Source organism: Bos taurus, chromosome 5 (genome assembly GCF_002263795.3).
Source record: "Bos taurus isolate L1 Dominette 01449 registration number 42190680 breed Hereford chromosome 5, ARS-UCD2.0, whole genome shotgun sequence".
Classification (NCBI taxonomy): Eukaryota; Metazoa; Chordata; class Mammalia; order Artiodactyla; family Bovidae; genus Bos; species Bos taurus.
Window position 1 is genome coordinate 53,921,250 of NC_037332.1, and position 21,248 is coordinate 53,942,497.

Consider the following 21,248-nt stretch of genomic DNA (forward strand, 5'->3'; position numbering starts at 1 on the left):
ATATTTCCCTCTCTTATTCTACTTCCCAGTAATCCTTTTTCATTGTGGAAGGCAATTAATTTTCTTGGATGCACACAGAGACTGCAGTCTTCTTTGTGTATATTTATTACTGGGAAGTTAAGAAGCATAAATTAGAAAGCTGAGATTTGAAAAACATGTCTTCCGGTTTTCCTATGACATCTTAAGGGTATTTTAAATGTTTATTCAAACAAAGTATTAATTTACCTTTTTAGATCTATCAATCTCCTTTGAAATATATGTCATATAATTTCTTGATTTCTCTTATTTTCTATTCTTTACATAATTTCAGCTTTTTGTCTAAGCATTTCATTTCTAGAGTGCAGCTGTTTCTATTACAATGTTCATCTTTTTAAAATGTGGTAGTTATGCCCATAGAAAAGTACATAAAACATAAACGTATACAGTTTCAAATTATTAAAAAGTGACCAGCAATTAAACTACCCAGGTCAGGAAAACATTATGAGTTCCCAGAAGTTCCCCACTTGCTACTTTCAACTCTTCACCTACCCTTCTTGACCTTTATGTAAACACTTCCTTGTTTTGCTGTATAATTTCTACACCCCCAAAATGCTTTCCTAAGCACTATAACTTAGTTTTTGCTATTTTTAAACTTTACATAAATGAAATCATACAGTCTGTATTTCTTCTGTATTTGACATCTCTTGCTCAGCATTGTTATAAATTTACCAATAATGTTACAGTTCCATTCACTTTTTTCACTTTAGTTGATTCCATTGAATGAATAAATCAAAATATATTTATTTATTTTGCTGTTAATGGACTTTTAGCTCATGCCTATAATGCTGCCGTTGACTTTTTTGTATGCTGATTCCCTAATGTGCCATATGCCCACAATTTCCATGGCTAAATATATAGGAACAGATTTGCTTGCCTTAGGCTTTGCATATTTTCAACTTTAGTAGATCATTTTCAGGAATTTAGGTTTTTTTTTTTTTCCCCAAAGTAGTTGTTTACATTCCTAGAAACATTGCATAAAATCCTGTTGCTCCACATCCTTTCCAGCTCTTTGTATCATCAGGTATTTTACGTTGTGTTCATTATGGTGTTTGCATGATGATACTTCATTATAGGAGCTTCCCTTGTGGCTCAGCTGGTAAAGAATCTGCCTGCAATGCAGGAGACCTGGGTTTGATTCCTGGGTTGGGAAGATCCCCTGGAGAAGGGAAAGGCTACCCACTCCAGTATTCTTGCCTGGAGAATTTCATGGACTGTATAGTGCGTGGGGTTGCAAAGAGTCGGACATGACTGATACTTTTACTTTCACTTCATTATAAATTTTAGTTACTCTGATTTGTAATGAAGTTGTACCATTTCCTTACGGCAGAAAGTGAAGAGGAACTCAAAAGCCTCTTGATGAAAGTGAAAGTGGAGAGTGAAAAAGTTGGCTTAAAGCTCAACATTCAGAAAACGAAGATCATGGCATCCGGTCCCACCACTTCATGGGAAATAGATGGGGAAACAGTGGAAACAGTGTCAGACTTTATTTTTCTGGGCTCCAAAATCACTACAGATGGTGACTGCAGCCATCTGAAATTAAAAGATGCTTACTCTTTGAAAGGAAAGTTATGACCAACCTAGATAGCATATTCAAAAGCAGAGACATTACTTTGCCAACAAAGGTTCATCTAGTCAAGGCTATGGTTTTTCCTGTGGTCATGTATGGATGTGAGAGTTGGACTGTGAAGAAGGCTGAGTGCTGAAGAATTGATGCTTCTGAACTGTGGTGTTGGAGAAGACTCTTGAGAGTCCTTTGGACTGCAAGGAGATCCAACAGTCCATTCTGAAGGAGATCAGCCCTGGGATTTCTTTGGAAGGAATGATGCTAAAGCTGAAACTCCAGTACTTTGGCCACCTCATGCGAAGAGTTGACTCATTGGAAAAGACTCTGATGCTGGGAGGGATTGGGGGCAAGAGGAGAAGGGGACGACAGAGGATGAGATGGCTGGATGGCATCGCTGACTCGATGGACATGAGTCTGAGTGAACTCTGGGAGTTGGTGATGGACAGGGAGGCCTGGCGTGCTGCGATTCATGGGGTCGCAAAGAGTCGGACACGACTGAGCAACTGATCTGATCTGATCTGATCTGTACCATTTCATGTATATAATGGCCAATTACACATTCTTTTGTGAAATTTCAGTCACTCATTTCCCCCATTTTTCCATTGGGTAGTCTTTTTCTTACTAGTTTGTAGATATTCTTTATGTTCTGGATACAAGCCTTTTGCCAATTACATATGTTTTTAACAGTATTCTCTTTAGTGATTTTTATTTTTATATCCCTAATGGTGCTGTTGATAAACAGACATTCTTAACTTTAATGTAATCCAATCTGTAGATCTTTTCTTTATAATTATTTTTGTGTTCTGTTTCAGAAATATTTCCCTGACCTAATATCATGTTGATACTCTGCTTTATTATGTCTATTGTTGTCTTTTCTACTGTTTATTACCTATTATTTTCTCTTCTGCATTTAATTCTATAAACATTAACCATATGAAATAGGGTCCAATATTATTTTTCCATGTGAATACTCAATTATTTGGGGTCTATTTATTGGTGCATTGCTATGCAAAGCTATCTTTGTCATACAAAAATTGTCTACACATTGATGAATCTGTTACTAGATCCTGTCATATTGATCTGTTTCTGTATCCCTTTTAGACACTTTGAAACATTATTTTTATTGTATCTATAATTAGCTTATAAACCAATGTTCTCTCACATGTTTACTAGTTTCTGTGCTCTTTGTTTTTTTCTACAGAAGGCAATGGCACCCCACTCCAGTACTCTTGCCTGGAAAATCCCATGGACGGAGGAGCCTGGTGGGCTGCAGTCCATGGGGTTGCTGAGGGTCGGACAGGACTGAGTGACTTCACTTTCACTTTTCACTTTGATACATTGGAGAAGAAAATGGCAACCCATTCCAGTGTTCTTGCCTGGAGAATCCCAGGGACCGGGGAGCTTGGTGGGCTGCCTTCTATGGGGTACCACAGAGTCGGACATGACTGAAGTGATTTAGCAGCAGCAGCATCTGATAGAATTTCTTTTAGCATTAATCTGCTGGAATGAATTCTTTGCTTTTCAGTTTTTGTGAGAATTCGTGTATTTCAGATCTCATTCTAAAAAAAGCTTTTTAGATAGGATTTGGTGTTGCCATTGTGGTAAATGATTCCAGTCTTTTTACTTCCTTTTTGCTATTGAAGAGAGAGCTGTCTGTTGCTACTGGTCAGCAATAAGAGTTACTGTTTGTTTGCTCTCTGATGTTCTAAGGAAATATGTCAATATTTTATATAGCTTTAAAATTGTCTTATGTGGAAGTTGTGGTCCAAAATACATAGTCTGCATTGCATAGAACTAACACCTATCTACTTTTATGCCATTAAACATATACGCACTCAAGAAATACACATATGCCATTATTCTCATCTCTTTTAACAGAAGTAGGTAAAAATTGAATCAGTATCCAAAATAATGTTTTCTTCTCTTTATCATTGAAAGAAACAGCAAATTTTTCATGGGTTATGCCCATGTCTCCTTTAATAGATCATAAACACTGTGATTTGACCCTAAAAATAATTTTGCCACTACAGGAGTTTATGAGTTAAGGACAGTGTGGCTGTTACCATGTTATACGTAAAAGGAGGAGAGTTAGAAAGCTAAAGTTATTTATTCTGAGTGATCTAGTAAAAGATGATTTGGGACTAGAATTCAGATTTTCTAATTCTAGTCCAGGAATGTTGTGATCCTTCAAAGAGAGTAGACAGTAGAAAAACATTTGTAAATCTTTTATTCTCTAGATAATTTTGACATTTTCCTCTAAATAACAGCAGAGAATAGGGAGATTATTATTTCTAAATACTTCCACAAACAATTTTGAACTAAGACATTGTCTGTCCATGTATAGTGATTGTGTTTTATCATTTGATAGGGAGTTTGAAAGGAATTTGAATTTTGTAAAAATAACTCTAGTGCTTCCCTGATGGGTCAGCAGTAAAGAATCTGCCTGACAATGCAGGCAACGCAGGTTCAGTCCTTGGGTTGGAAAGATCCCCTGGAGAAAGAAATGGCAACCTACTCCAGTATTCTTGCCTAGGAAATCCCATGGACAGAGGAGCCTGGTGCTCTTTAGTACATGGGATCACAAAGAGTCAGGCACCATTTAGTGACATAACCATAGCAAAATAACTGTAGTTGCTTTGATATAGTAGATTTCATCAAAAACATTTTATATTTATTAAACATATATAGTTATAACTTTTATTAACCAATATTACATCAGGATTAAATTTTAAGAAATGTGAATATGAGAAATAGGATATTTAGACTATGGCTTTAAGAACAGTTGCAATAAATGGTATGTTAAATTTGCCTTCTCTGTAAATTTCTATCGTCTTTCTCATGCAACTTACACAAACTGACAACTTTATGAATATTTCTGCTAGAAGGTGTAGTTCAATTGGAATTTTTTAAATTATGGAAACTGAATTTTCAGAGTAATTTCTTATATTACATCAAATTTTCATGGAAAGTTGTATTTTTGTTATTCAAAATAAATAAATCTGAACTCCTGAGTGAGTGACATGTTTCACTTTATAAATGTCTAATCACATCTACCATGACATTTTAAAGTATTCTAAATGGATTTTTCCATTACCTGGGCTCTGTTAATGTCTACTTATTTCGCAGTGAGAATTTTCCAATAGCTCATGTGAAGACAGTAAGAAAGCCCTGCATTGGAAATCAATTGAATTGGATTCCTTCTGGAATAATAATCCTATTTCTCTAATCCTGGGACAATTTTAAGTCAGTAATATTTTATGTAATTATATTACAATCCATGCTGTCTGGGATCACTTGGATATATTCATTTTTCAAAATGCAATATAAAGTAATGATTACTCCTTCTTCAGCAAGGAGATCAAACTAGTCAATCCTAAAGGATATCAACCCTGAATATTCATTGAAGCACAGATGCTGAAGCTGAAGCTCCAATACCTGATGCAAAGAGCCAACTCATTGGAAAAGACTCTGATGCTAAGAAAGATCTAGGGCAAGAGGAGAAGGGGACAATAGACCATGAGAGTGTTGGATGACATCATCAACTCAATGGACATGAGTTTGAGCAAACTCAGGGAGATAGTAAAGGACAGGGAAGCCTGGCATGCTCCAATTCATGGGGTCACAGAGTCAGACATAACTTTGCAACTGAACAACAATGGTTCTTTGAGAAAACTTAGTACATAAAACACACTTTTATGATAGCATTTGTGAAATATTCTAGCATAGTTCTCTTCACAGAGAAATTACTATTTCACTTAACAAAAATATTAAAGCAAAGTATGCTAAAATAGGAGTACCAATTGCATATTTAAATAGTTTCATGTAATTTCCTGACAAGATGTGGAGATAAAACCTTATATCAGTAACTAAAAATTACTGTCAAAGGAATATTAATTATAAATTAAGAGTCAATTTAAGTATATAACAATGAGAAAATAACTCAATATACAAACATTTAACTGCAACCATTTGCAGGAAATACTTCACAGTTGTTCATTTGCTAAGTCATGTCTGACTCTTTGCAATGTCACGAACTACAGCAAGCCAAGCTTCCCTGTCCTTCACTATGTCCCTGAATTTGTTCAAACTCATGTGCATTGAGTTGGTGATGCCTCTGTTGCCCCCTTCTACTCTTACCGTCAGTCTTTTCCAGCACGGTCTTTTACAGTGAGTTGGCTCTTCACTTCAAGTGGCCAAAGTATTAGAGCTTCAGGTTCAACACCAGTCTTCCAATGGATATTTAGGGTTGATTTCCTTTAGGATGGATTGGTTGGATCTCCTTGCTGTCCAAGAGACTCTCAAGAGTCTTCTCAGCACCACAGTTCAGAAGCATAATTTCTTTGGTGCTCAACCTTTTAAATGGTCCAACTCTCACATCCTTACATGACTACTGGAAAAATCATGTGTAGTATAGTATTAGTTGCTTAGTCATGTCCAACTCTTTGTGACCCCATGGACTGTAGCCCTCTAGGCTGCTCTGTCCATGGGATTTTCCAGGCAAGAATTCTGGAGTGGATTGCCATTCCCTTCTCCAGGGATCTTCCTGATCCAGGGATTGACCCCAGGCTTCCTACATTACAGACAAACTCCTTACCATCTGAGCCTGTCAGGGAAGCACAGCTTTGACTATATGGACCTTTGTCAACAAAGTAGCATCTCTGCTTTTTACTACACTGTCTAGGTTTGCCATAGCAATTCTTTCAAGGAGCAAGCGTCTTTTAATTTTGTGGCTCTCTGCATTCGATCCAGGGATCTAACCCAGGTCTCTTGCATTGGAGGCGGATTCTTTACCATCTGGGCTACCAGGGAAGCCCTATGTACTCTGCTTATATCTGTGTTCAGGACAAGAAACAACAGTTAGAACTGGACATGGAACAACATGGTTCAAAATTGGGAAAGGAGTACGTTAAGGCTGTATATTATCACTCTGCTTATTTAACAGGCACATTCCATGTCCAGTTCTAACTGTTGCTTCTTGTCCTGCATACAGATTTCTCAGGAGGCAGGTAATGTGGCCTGATATTCCCCTCTCATTAAGAATATTCCACAGTTTGTTGTGATCAAAGACTTTACTATAGTCAATGAAGCAGAAGTAGGTATTTTTTTGAAATTTCCTTGCTTTTTCTATGATGCAGCATATGTTGGCAATTTGATCTCTGGTTCCTCTGCCTTTTCTAAAAATCCAGCTTGTACATCTGGCAGTTTTTGGTTCACATACTGCTGAAGCCTGGCTTGAAGGATTTTGAGCATCGTCTTGCTAGCATGTGAAATGAGTGCAATTGTATGGTAATTTGAACATTCTTTGGTATGGCCTTTCTTTGGAATTGGAATGAAAATGGACTTTGTCCCAGTCCTGTGGCCACTGATGAGTTTTCCAATTTGCTGGTACCCTATGTCGAATGCTATGCTGAAAAGATGTTCAAGTAATGGATACCATGTCACTAAGTTAGTAACTATTAGGAGTTACGTATCACCCTTAGCACAGATGGAAGTATTTATGATAATCCAATGTTACAATTATTTTTTTAAAATAAAATGTTATTAACACTGTAATAAGTTTTGCTTAATGTTAAAATTTTTCTTTACCAATACCATTGCATATTTACCTACTTTCGATTTTTCTAGTCTTTCTAAAGATGTTTTTCCAACATCTACTATTGACTGCTTTGAATTCAGGGCATCTCATGTTAAGCTTGATATACATCATCTTGTCCTTGAAGATTACATTCCAACAGAGAAATACAAAAATTCACTAGTTAACACAAAAACAAATAACTGATAAGATGAAAAAAGGCAACATGATAGAAATTGCAAGGTTGAATATTAGATGTGGCAGAAGAGATAGTTTAGATTAGATGGCTAGAGAACATTTTCTGAGGAAGGGGTGACTATGAAATGGACTTAAATAACAAGGCAGAGTTATTTGAATAGTTCCACTATTCAAAAAGTGGAAGGAAAAGTAATCCAAAAAGTGAAAGGAAAAAAATAACTTGTGAAAAGGTCCTGAATCAGGAATGTGCTTAGAATATTAAAAAAGCTGAGGGACTTCCCTGATGATCCAGTGGTTATAACTCTGCCTTCCAATTAAGGGATGCAGTTTCAATCCCTAGTTGGGGAGCTTAGATTCCACATGCCTTGAGGCCAAAATCCAAAACATAAAATAGAAGCAATGTTGTAACAAATTCAATAAATGGTCCACATCAAAAAAATAAAAGGTGAAAAATTCCAGGTTTAGTGTGAGCAAGCCATGTACTGTGGCTAGAATGTAGCTGGCAAAGGTGAAGCAGAGGGTAGGGATGAATGTTGAATCAAGATAACATCAGAGATGGAGGCAGAAACCAGACCATGTAGTGCCCAGGGAAACTATAAGATGCAATGTGTCATTCACATTAAGTTCAATGGGAATTCATTCAAGTATGCCAAGTGGGGGCCGCAGGTGGGGGCCAGCTCCCCATCATACCCCAATCTCTCTTCATGCAAATCAATAGGCAAATTGAGTAAAAGATGTCCTGCAATGCCAATGTTTCTAAAACATCTTGCCAAATTCCCTAGCCAACCTCCCTTTTTCAGTTATATTATTATTACAAAGGAATGCCAGTATGGAGATTCTGGAACTGTGATTGATGGAAAGTCATATGGAGTTCTCTATAAGAAAAGCTTGCTCCTATTTGAATTAATATATAGAACTATAGGGATGAAAATTGGGAGTTCTAGACATGCTGCATTTGAGATACATGTTAAATATCCTTGAACTAAGAAGACACGTAAGGCCTCCAGATACATTTATAAACATGGTGATAGTTTTTAAATAGTGGAGCTAGATGAGATCATCAAGGGAGTGTATTAGTGATGATAAGAATTTGGGGCTCATTTCTGAATCCGTTAGTGTTCCTTACTGGAGATTTTAGCTCATCAGCTCTCTTTGACTTAAGCATATAAGAATTAAATGTGATTTGGGGGACTTTCCTGGTGGTCCAGTGGTAAGACTTCACCTTCCAGTACAGGGGTGCTGGTTCGATCCCTGGTCAGGGAGATAAGACCCCACACACCTTGCAATCCAAAAACCAAAACATCAAACAGAAGCGACATTGTAACAAATTTAACAAAAAACTTTAAGGATGGTCCACATTAAAAAAAGGAAAAAGATCTAAAAATACAAAGAACCTGGTTCTGAATCTCTCATCCTCCTACGAGTTTGGATTTTTCATGGGTTCAGATAACAGAACCCAGGTCCTAGGTCATGGATCTCAACACTGACATTTGGAACTCCTATAGTCACAAGTGGATCCCGCCATTCTGTAGATCACCCAGTGCTGGCTTCTGGCTTCCTTGAACATGCTGAGAAGTTATCATTAGACCTCTATTATTGGTATTAAGTTCTTTAATTGAATGCTATTATCTCTTTCTTCTTGCAACTTTAACTGTCCCTTACCACTCTCAATGAGATAATATCCTGTGAAAATACCTGCCATTGGTTAAATTTCTAATTTCTTTGGAAAATCTTTGAATTGTTGAAAGATGATGTTTTTATATTTATTATCAAATCTTGTCTTTAAAGTATTAAGTATCCATTTGCATGGACAGTTATGATATAATTTTCAAGCCTTTCACTGGAAACACACACTTATAAAGGTTTCTCTAAGATGTGGGCCCAGAGCCTAAGACTCTGCACCAAATGTAATTTGCCCAGACAGACCTATAGCATCAGAGTACCATTTTTTCTCTTGTCCTGGTCTCTATCCTTTCAATGCTGCCTCCCTCCCCAAGTTTGTATAGGTATTTTGGGACAAGCACACAGCGCTGTAGACTTAAATTAAGTTGAAATCAATTATATTTGTTTTCCTTTCCATGAAATTCTACTTTTTTTGTTTTTTGGCTGTACCACATGGTATGCAGGATCTTAGTTCCCCAACCAGGAATTCAGTCCATGTCCCCTGTAGTGGAAGTGCAAAGACTTAACCACTGGACCACCAGGGAAGTCCTGCTTGAACTGCTATTAAGTCTTATTTCTTCTATGTGATATTTCAGTTGCTTTTTCAGACCTAAGCTCACATGTATCAGTCAAGGTTCTTAGACATTAAAAAACAACAACAACAACAAAAAAACAGAACCAATACATTTGTGATTTTGTAAGCAGAAAAAGAATCTATTAAAAGGATCTGAGGTGGCTCACAGTGTCTCTAGTAGGGCCAGAGAACTAGACTTGGAGGCCATGGAGTCAATGCAGTTTCTTGTTTTCGTGAAGTTTGGTTGCAGTGCTAGGTACTGTTTTGAAAAGAATATTCAGCTTCTGTATTGAAAGGTAGTTTCTGCTTGTCAACAAAACTCGCAAAGTGGAGAATTTGCCAAATGGAAGTGAAGCTCAGAAGATGAATGAACACAAAAGTTAAAAATATCCACTACTCCACTTTAAAAAAAGTTTGAAATGTAAAAATCTAAAAGCGATATAGAGGCTTTTTAAAAAATGAAAAACATATTGATACAATGTTCTTTATTATCTTCTTATGGTTTGTTGTATAAAATTACCAGTTAATATTAAATATAAAGAAAAATTTGGATCTGTAAATATTAAACTTTTTAAATTAACTAGTGAACACAATAAAATTATGTCAAATTTAAAAAGGAAAATAATGCATGTTAGGAAATTGCTATTTTCAGACATACTATTTTACTATATCTGAGAATTTTTTAATGTTGAAATAGCATAACATTTTAAGATATTAGATACCCTAACATTAAAACAGGATTACTCAGAGTAGGGTCTATTAACTTCTGCATGATGCTTACCTGGGATTTGTTAAAATATACATTCTTAAACTCCAGTTGAAACTTAATAATTTATAATCTGGGTTAAGCCACAAGATTATGGAATTTTTAGCAAAGCATATGGGATATTTCATGCACAGTAAAATTTAAGAACTGCAGTACTGTATACTAGTAATGTTTTACCTAACATTTTTGAGAATTTCTTTCCTAAATTATTGCTATAGTTAAACCCAGGCATCATAACTTATGTACTCTTATTTTGAAAAGAATAAAATGGCAAATCAGTGCCAATTTTATATATTTTAACATTTGATTTAATTTTTTGAGTAGGTAGTATATTTCATAGTTCAAAAAAATCAAAGTAATATAAAAAGATCTAGTTATTGTTCATCCTCCCATTCCTGCTTTCATCCTTTTTATCACTTTTACTAGTTTATTGTGTATGCTACTAGCATTTTTATAGATATAGCTTTATTTTCTCTTTTTTCTATCACAAAATATAGCTAACTATACACTGTTCTGTGCTTTAATTTTATCATTTAATATTTCCTGATGATCTTTTCATGTTTGTGATGTATGTATTATGTGTGTGTGTTAGTTGCTCAGTCAGTTCCAACTCTTTGAGCTCCCATGGACTGTAGCCAGCCAGGATCCTCTGTCCATGGAATTCTCCAGGCAAGAATGCTGGAGTGGTTTGTTATTCCCTCCTCCAGAGGATCTTCCCAATCCAGGGACTGAACCCAGGTCTCCCGCATTGCAGGAAGATTACTTTACCACCTGAGCCACCAGGGAAGCCCAACATATGCATTACCACTCTTTAAATATTCTTAACTCTATTTTCAGTCTAAAGGGTTTTCTCTGTGTTATTAAATTAAATTGCTGATGTTTGATAATATTTCACAATATACTATGGCAATAATAAAATAGACTATTAAGGAGTAGATGATCCAGTTAAGAAAGTTGAAGTTGCAGAAAGTTGAAGTTCCAAAGAAACTGGATGGGACTTCCCTGTGGTCCAGTGGTTAGGGATCTGCCTTGCAACACAGGGGACCTGGGCTTAATTCTTGGTCAGGGAGCTAATATCCCCCATGCTGCTGAGCAACTAAGCCCACATGTTCTAGAGCCCACAGATCCCAAGTGCTACAACTAAGACCTGAGGTAGCCAAATAAATAAATATTAAAAAAAAAAAAAAAGCTGGTTAGTTTTGTTTTTAAGGAAACTGAAGTCTTTCTTTTGTGAAGGAGGGAGTATTCAACTATAAGATAAACAAATAAAAGCAGACTTAGACAAGAAATTGAGAACATGTTGGAATATTTCTATTGTTAGTAATAAAATTTGCAAATGGTAACGATTTACATTGTCTGTTATACAAAAATAAAAGAGCTGCTTTTATTTCAAATTTCTGTTTGAAATAATGTATATGTTAATTTTTATTTTATGATTATTATTAAAGTCAATATTTTTTGAATTGTACTTCCTGGTACTATAAGTTTGAATATTTGAAACTATCAGTTTTGTAGATAAATGATTGAGTAATGGCAATTTTCAATGGTTCAACCTAATAATATGTGTTGGGTATTCTTAGTCACTCAGTCGTGTCCAACTCTTTGTGACCCTATGGACTGTAGCCCACCAGGCTCCTCTGTCCATGGGGATTCTCCAGGCAAGAATACTGGAGTTGGTTGCCGTGTCCTCCACCAGAGGATCTTCCCAACCCAAGGACTGAACCCAGTTCTCCCACATTGCAGGCGGATTCTTTACTATCTGAGTCACCAGGGTTTTTTTATTTGAATCTGAGACAAAGTTTCAGCGATAGGGACTGTTAGGCCGAGAGCTCCTTGAAAGGCATTTCAGTCACACATAACCATAGCTACTTGTGCTTAAAGTAGAAAAACAAAACAAAAGAGAACAGACTTAAAGGAACAATAACAACCCACCCTATTTTTCACTTCAGTGTCTGTCAACTCCAATCAGATTTCACCATTTTGGGTTTAGGTCAAAGGTAGATTAAAGAAAGATAAATTATTGAGGATGGACAGTTTTCATAGATGTTTGTGCTCATGCTGAAGTATATGTGTCTGTGCATTTGAGGCTTTGAAAGGCTCAGGTTTTGTTTGTTTGTTATACCCCCATTTATCTTTTTTTAAGCACTCAGTTATGTCTCCTACTGTTACAGCTTGCAAACCCTCCCAAGTACTTTGCATATCACTTTCTCATTATTGATGCCTTTTTTCAGGAGTTCATCAAACATGGCAGGTCTCAACTCAGGTCTCCCACATTGCAGGTGGATTCTTTACCAACTGAGCCGCCAATAGTTCATAACAAAGCTAGGATCAGCATGTGTGGTTCACATAAACTGTTTACAAACTAAATGAAATTGTGTTGATATCAATTTCTCATGTTTTCTAAATTTTCATACTCTTTTGATATTAGACTGACAATTCTCCTAAAAATGTTCCAATAATCCCATATATGTGAGTATATGGCAAAGTGCCCACTTTTTGACATGCATGTTTGACTCAAACCACTGTTTCCACTAATTTCACTTTGAGAGATTTGAGCATGCTTAAATGCAAAGAGTCGGACACGACTGAGTGACTGAACTGAACTGAACTTAAAGATGTTTTTCCAGAGAAGCCAATGGCACCCCTCTCCAGTACTCTTGCCTGGCAAATCCCATGGATGGAGGAGCCTGGTGGGCTGCCGTCTATGGGGTCTCACAGAGTTGGACACGACTAAAGTGACTTAGCAGCAGCAGCAGCAAAGATGTTTTTCAATTTTTTTCTCTCAACTCTCAAATGAAGTGCTGCATGAGGAAAATATGTTTCCTTTCTTTAGATATAAACTTTTACTTTCTCTAGACTTACACTATCAGATAGCAATTTAAATTTAAATTAAATAAAAATTCACTTCCTCAGTTCCAATAGCCAAATCTCAACCACCAATCTGGAGCATCATATATATGTCATTACTTAAAACAGAATACTATATTTAGTGAACTGCCAGATGTATTTCAGATGCTTTCACTTAATTATCCCTTTTTAATGGCTCCATCTCAGAAGATCTTTACACACTATCTTCTCATTCTCAATAATAAAAGTACAAGTTGGCAAAGATGGCTCTTCTGTTAGTTTGGCTCCTATGGCTTTCTTTGTCTTTTTGATAATTTGGCTTTGGAATTTAAAGCTTGGCATATATTTACAAGAAAAAGGAGTTATGTTAAAATGGCATTAAACTGAGGAAAAACTTTGAAAGTGGTGAACTACCTGTACCATGTCAATATTGATGTGCTGTGTGCGCTAAGTCGTTTCAGTCGTGTCTCTTTGCGACCCTATGGACTGTAGCCTGCCAGTCTCCTCTGTCCATGGGGTTTTCCAGGCAATGATACTGGGTGGGTGCCCATGCCCTCCTCCAGGGATCTTCCCAACCCAGGAATTGAACCCAAGTCTCTTACATCTCCTGCATTGGCAGGTGGGTTCTTTATCATTAGAGCCACCTGGGAAGCCCAATTCAATTTTAATCCAGGGTAAAAAAGACAATGTAAACAGATACAAACTCTTCTTCGAGTCTGGGTATGTCTCTTATTTTTTTTCCATACTACTGTAGAGAATTATAGACATTCTCATGTTCAATCTTGTGGTGAACATACTTCCTAAATATGATTGTGCTACTTAGAAATGACACAAGTATATATATCTGAGATCATGAACTCCTTATTGCCAAATTCAGACTTAAATTGAAGAAAGTAGGGAAAACCACTAGACCATTCAGGTATGTGCTAAATCAAATCCCTTATGATTATATGGTAGAAGTGAGAAATAAATTTAAGGGACTAGATCTGATGGAGAGGCCGATGAACTATGAACAGATGTTTGGACATTGTACAGGAGACAGGGATCAAAACCATCCCCAAGAAAAAGAAATGCAAAAAAGCAAAATGGCTGTCTGAGGAGGCCTTACAAATAGCTGTGAAAAGAAGAGAAAGTGAAGTCGCTCAGTCTTGTCCAACTCTTTGTGACCCCATGGACAGTAGCTGACCAGGCTTCTCCGTCCATGGGATTTTCCAGGCAAGAGTACTGGAGTGGGTTGCCATTTTCTTCTCCAGGGGATCTTCCCAACCCAGGGATCAAACCCGGGTTGCAAAAAGCAAAGGAGAAAATGAAAGATATACCCATGTGAATGCAGATTTCAAAAGAATAGCAAGGAGAGATAAGAAAGCCTTCCTCAGTGATCAGTGCAAAGAAATAGAGGAAAACAATAGAATGGGAAAGACTAAAGACCTCTTCAAGAAAATTAGAGATACCAAGGGAATATTTCATGCAAAAATAAGCTCAATAAAGGACAATAAATGGTTTGGACCTAACAGAAGCAGAAGATATCAGGAAGAGGTGGGAAGAATACACAGAAGAACTGTACAAAAACCATCTTCACAACCCAGATAATCACGATGGTGTGATCACTCACCTACAGCCACACATCCCGGCTGGAATGTGAAGTCAAGTGGGCCTTAGGAAGCATCACTACAAACAAAGCTAGTGGAGGTGATAGAATTCCAGTTGAGCTATTTCAAATCCTAAAAGATGATGCTGTGAAAGTGCTGCATTCAATATGCCAGCAAATTTGGAAAACTCAGCAGTGGTCACAGGACTGAAAAAGGTCAGTTTTCATTCCAATCCGAAAGAAAGACAATGCCAAAAAATGTTCAAACTACCACATAATTGCACTCATCTCATACACTAGTAAAGTAATGCTCAAAATTCTCCAAGCCAGGCTTCAGTAATACATGAGCCATGAACTTTCAGATGTTCAAGCTGGTTTTAGAAAAGTCAGAAGAACCAGAGATCAAATTGCTAACATCTGCTGGATCATCAAAAAAGCAAAAGAGTTCCAGAAAAACATATATTTCTGCTTTATTGATTATGCCAAAGCCTTGACTGTGTGGATAACAATAAACTGTGGAAAATCCTGAAAGAGGTTGGAATACCAGACCACCTGACCTGCTTCTTGAGAAATCTGTATTCAGGTCAGGAAGCAACAGTTAGAACTGGACATGGAACAGCAGACTGGTTCCAAAGCGGGAAAGGAGCATGTGAAGGCTGTATATTGTCACCATGCTTATTTAACTTATACACAGAGTACATCATGAGAAACGCTGGGATGGAGGAAGCACAAGCTGGAATCAAGATTGCCTGGAGAAATATCAATAACCTCAGATATGCAGATGACATCACCCTTATGGCAGAAAGTGAAGAAGAACTAAAGAGCCTCTTGATGAAAGTGAAAGAGGAGAGTGAAAAAGTTGGCTTTAACTCAACGTTTAAAAAACTAAGATCATGGCATCCGGTCCCATCACTTCATGGCAAATAGATGGGGAAACAGTGGAAACAATGTCAGACTTTATGTTTTGGGGCTCCAAAATCACTGCAGACTGTGACTGCAGCCATGAAATTTAAAGACACTTGCTCCTTGGCAGGAAAGTTATGACCAACTTAGATAGCATATTAAAAAGCAGAGACTTTACTTTGTCAACAAAGGTCCATCTAGTCAAGGCTATGGTTTTTCCAGTAGTCATGTATGGATGTGAGAGTTGGACTGTAAAGAAAGCTGAATGCTGAAAAATTGATGCTTTTAAACTGTGGTGTTGGAGAAGACTCTAGAGAGTCCCTTGGACTACAAGGCAATCCAACCAGTCCATCTTAAAGGAGATCAGTTCTGAATATTCAATGCATGGACTGATGCTGAAACTCCAATACTTTGGCCATCTAATGCGAAGAACTGACTCATTGGAAAAGACCTTGATGCCAGGAATGACTGAAGGTGGGAGGCGAAGGGGACAACAGAGGATGAGATGGCTGGATGGCATCACTGACTCAATGAACATGAGTTTGTGTAAACCCGGGAGTTGGTGATAGACAGGGAGACCTGGCGTGCTGCAGTCCATGGGGTCACAAAGAGTCAGACACAACTGAGTGACTGAACTGACTGACTGATTTATCTGAGACATTCATCTCATCTCTAAGAAATTCTTTCTATATTAAAAATGTGTGACTGTATAGTTTTGGAAATGAGTAACATTTCTGTCTTAGAAGGAATTCCTCTTGTTTTGAAATAGCTACTTAAAAGCTATTTTTTCATAGAGTATAGAAATAATTTTTCATAGAGTCATTAAATAGAGTATAATTGACTAGCTTTACCTATTCTTAACATTACTGTACGTAATATTTTTTAAATGGATCTTTTACTTTGCTGCTGCTGCTGCTGCTAAGTCGCTTCAGTCATGTCCCACTCTATGCGACCCCATAGATGGCAGCCCACTAGGCTCCCCCATTTCTGGGATTCTCCAGGCAAGAACACTGGAGTGGGTTGCCATTTCCTTCTCCAATGCATGAAAGTGAAAAGTGAAAGTGAAGTCTCTCAGTCGTGTCTGACCCTTAGCGACCCCATGGACTGCAGCCTACCAGACTCCTCTGTCCTTGGGAGTTTCCAGACAAGAGTACTGGACTGAGGTGCCATTGCCTTCTCCATCTTTTACTTTAGCATAATATAAAAAGTCTCAGTTTATTTCATACTTCCAGTAGCTAGATCTCTGCCTCCTCTTCCATAATTAACTCCCCATGAATTTTCCACTTTCTTTAGGACATCAGTCTTCCCTACTCTCAGCTCTATTCACAGCTTCTTTACAGTTCAAGGTACTCAATAAAATCCTCTTTCTCCAGATTCCAACTTACATTTTCCTCATTAAACCCCTATTCTACTTCCTAAAGCCTTACTCTAACTTATCTGGTTCTACTGTAGAGTCTTCAGTTGAGATCTAAGTTTTGTTCTCAAACTACACAATATCAGTCCATCTCTGCTGTTGACTCTCTGACTCAGGAAGGATGATGTCTTCATTGCATCTTTCCTCCAATCTATTTAAAAGCAAAAACAAAAAACTTACTCTACTTGTTCAGATTTTGTTTCTGATAACAAAAACGGAATTGATTCCTGCTCACCTGGGAAGGGAGGTCAGTATTTTCTCCAAAGTATTTGAATTTTTCTGAGAAATCATGACTTCTGCCTCCTACATCAGTTTTTATGGATGGATGCCCACTACCTACTAATATATATAACCCTCATGTCCATTTCCTGGATGATTTTCTACCCATTCTTCTACTTTCTACTGTTTGGACCTCCACTGGTGTTTACATTTGTAGGGCTCTTAACCCTATTTATAAAGAGTTTGGTCTATTCCATCAGTTACCCAGTGAAAGCTAGGAGAACATGACAAAGTCTTTAACATCTTAGTCTTCAACTGAACACTACTAAGAAAGCATTTGTGGGAAACACAGTGGGTTAAATAGGAAAGATGTCCTACAGTTTCTGTCTGTTTTATCCTTCCTTTAATTATTTTGATTTACACATGAAGAAGTTATTAGTATTGGCATTTTTATTGTTTTTAATACTTATTAATTTTACATTGAATGTACACATTCCAGATTCTAGATTAAAGATAGATTTCTTGTTAAATATCCTACTGGAAATGCTAAATGTTTTCATTCTTCTTTCCCTTAACCCTTCTGTCTAGAGCAACATGATAAGAATCAAGTCAATTGTTTGCAAGTAGCTAGACACCCCTGGAGAAGGCAATGGCACCCCACTCCAGTACTCTTGCCTGGAAAATCCCATGGGCAGAGGAGCCTTGCAGGCTGCAGTCCGTGGGGTCGCTAAGAGTCAGACATGACCAAGCGATTTCACTTTCACTTTTCACTTTCATGCATTGAAGAAGGAAATGGCAACCCACTCCAGTGTTCTTGCCTGGAGAATCCCAGGGACGGGGGAGCCTGGTGGACTGCCATCTATGGGGTCGCACAGAGTCAGACACGACTGAAGTGACTTAGCAGCAGCAGCAGCAGCTAGACACCCCATGATTTTTCTCTGCTCATGCATTTTCCTCCAACATTGTCTCCTATTAACTTCCCTTCTGTTCATGTTACTCCAGCTACACTGACTTTCTCATTGTTACAAAAATTCACCAGCCTTATTCCAACCTCAGGTCTTTAGTGTAAGCACTGACTGTAATACTTTCATTACCAGAGCATAATAGTTATGTTTTGTGTTAATTTATTATCTGGGTATTTGAGGAAAGTAGTGGGCATTTGAAAAAAGGAAAGACCACACCTCAGAAGGACCCTCGCTTCCAAAGTATATTGGACTGTTCATATTTTAAGGTCTTAATCTTCCTTACTATCTAGAAAGGTTAACATCACCTATGAATAATTTACTGAGTGGGGGAAAGAGGGGCAAAATGGATTCTGTTTTAGAAGTTGAAAAGAAAGCAGATCTTGGTGGGTATCCCAAAGTAAGAGGAAGAGTTGTTGAAGTTTTTATTGGAACCAGCTTCCCCTAGGTAGAGAATCTCTTGAGCAGTGAAACTTCAGAGAAAAATGACTATTTAAAGTGAGCATTGAAGTTTAGTTCATTTCAGTCACTCAGTTGTGTCCAACTCTTTCCAACCATATGGACTACAGCTTGCCAGGATTCCCTGTACTTCCCCAACTCCCAGAGCTTGCTCAAACTCATGTCTATCAAGTTGGTGATGCCATCCAACCATCTCATCCTCTGTCGTTATTTCTCCTCCTGCTTTCAATCTTTCCCAGCATCAGGGTCTTTTCTAAAGAGTCAATTCTTTACATCAGGTGGCCAAGTATTGGAGTTTTAGCTTCAGCATCAGTCCTTCCAAAGAATATTCAGGACTGATTTCCTTTATGATTAACTGATTTGCTCTCCTTGAAGTCCAAGGGACTCTCAAGAGTCTTCTCCAACACCACAGTTCAAAAGCATCAATTCTTTGGTGCTCAGCTTTCTTCATGGTCCACCTCTTACACCCATACATGACTACTAGAAAAACCATAGCTTTGACTATATGGACCTTTGTTGGCAAAGCAATATCTCTGTTTTTTAATATGATGTCTAAGTTTGTCATAGGTTTTCTTCCAAGGAGCAAAATTCTTTTAATTTCATGGCTGTAGTTACCATCTACAGTGATTTTAGAGCCCAAGAAAATGAAGTTTTCACTGTTTCCATTGTTTCCCAATTTATTTCCCATGAAGTGATGGGATCAGATGCCATGTTCTTAGTTTTTTGAATGTTGAGTTTTAAGCTAGCTTTTGCACTCTCCTCTTTCACTTTCATCAAGAGGCTCTTTTGTTCCTCTTCATATTCTGCTATAAGGGTACTGTCATCTGCATATCTGGGATAATTGATATTTCTCCCAGCAACCTTGATTCCAGCTTGTGATTCATCCAGGCCAGAATTTCACATGATGTACTCTGCATATAAGTTAAATAAGCAGGGTGATAATATTCAGCCTTGACGTACTCCTTTCCCAATTTGGAGCCAGTCTTTTGTTCCATGTCCAATTCTAACTGTTGCTTCTTGACCTGTATACATATTTCCCAGGAGGCAGGTAAGATGGTCTTGTATTCCCATCCCTTGAAGAATTTTCCACAGTTTGCTGTGATCTGCACAGTCAAAAGGTTTAGTTTAGTCAATGAAGCAGAAGTAGATGGTCTTCTGGAATTCTCTTGCTTTTTCTATGATCCAGCAGATGTTGGCAATTTGACCTCTGGTTCCTCTGGCTTTTCGAAATCCAGCTTGAACATCTGGAATTTCTCAGTTCACATACTGTTGAAACCTAGCTTGGAGAATTTTGAGCATTACTTTGCTAGTGTGTTAGATGAGTGCAATTGTGCAATAGTTTGAACATTCTTTGGCATAGCCTTTCTTTGGGATTAGCCACCTCTGAGTGTTCCAAATTTGCTGGCTTATTGAGTGCAGTACTTTCACAGCATCATCTTTCAGGATTTGAAATAGCTCAACTGGAATTCCATCACCTCCACTGATTTTGTTCATAGTGATGCTTCTGAAAAGCATCTGGAAAGGATAAAGTATCAAGGGCCAGAGTAGTGGTCAGCCTGGGTTGAACAGAGTAGAAATTGAGAGGGTCCATTTTTTGAAGTATCCTCCAGAGAAGAACTCCTTACAATGAAACTAAGGAAAATATGACTTTACTGCAGTGGAAACAGTGTCATTGGAGAGACAGCAGAAGACCAATATACTACAGCAGGGCTGTGGGGCAGAAATGAGCTAAGGCAGGCTTAGCAGATGTGGGCTCACTTTTCTCTGCCCAAGAATGGAAGCCCTTTGAGAATCCACTTTGTATTATCGAGGTCTTTGTGTTACTTGGATGGTCAAAGGGTGGCTGCTAACCCAGCATCTGGTTACTGGCCTTTATCCCTGAAAGGAGTGTGTTATTCAAGCTGGTTCTAATCAGATGTGGACAAATAAAAGTTATGAGAGTCCTTCTACCCCATGTGAGGAGCAAATGTAAATAACCAATTGATTGAGACACCTTGTTGGAGGAGGTCATTTGAGAGGATTGCTTGTCGACCCTCTAGCTAGACCCATGCAATCAGAGGCTCCTTGTGCCCTCTCCTGTCCTTGGAGTGTATTCTGCCTTTTGTTCCATGGTGGGAATAATTTTCAAGGGTAACTCCATGGACATGAGTTTGAGCAAACTCTGAGAGATAATGAAGGACAGGGAAGCCTGGTGTGCTGCAGTCCACAGGATCACAAAGAGTTGGATATGACTGAGTGAATAACAGCCTTGAGAGAGATGTGCTGTTGAGACCATATGGACAGTACACATGAATGAATCTAGTCAAGGTCTCTATACAGCCTTTAAGATTCTGACAATGGGTGTAGAGAACCACATTCCCTGCGGTTGCCCAAGACAAGTCCTGTATGTAAATCCCCTTGCTTATCAAGTCTGCCGCCTACCAATCTGGAACAGTCTGCCCCATGTTTTGGTGTCTCCTTACCTTCCATGTGGCTTCCCTG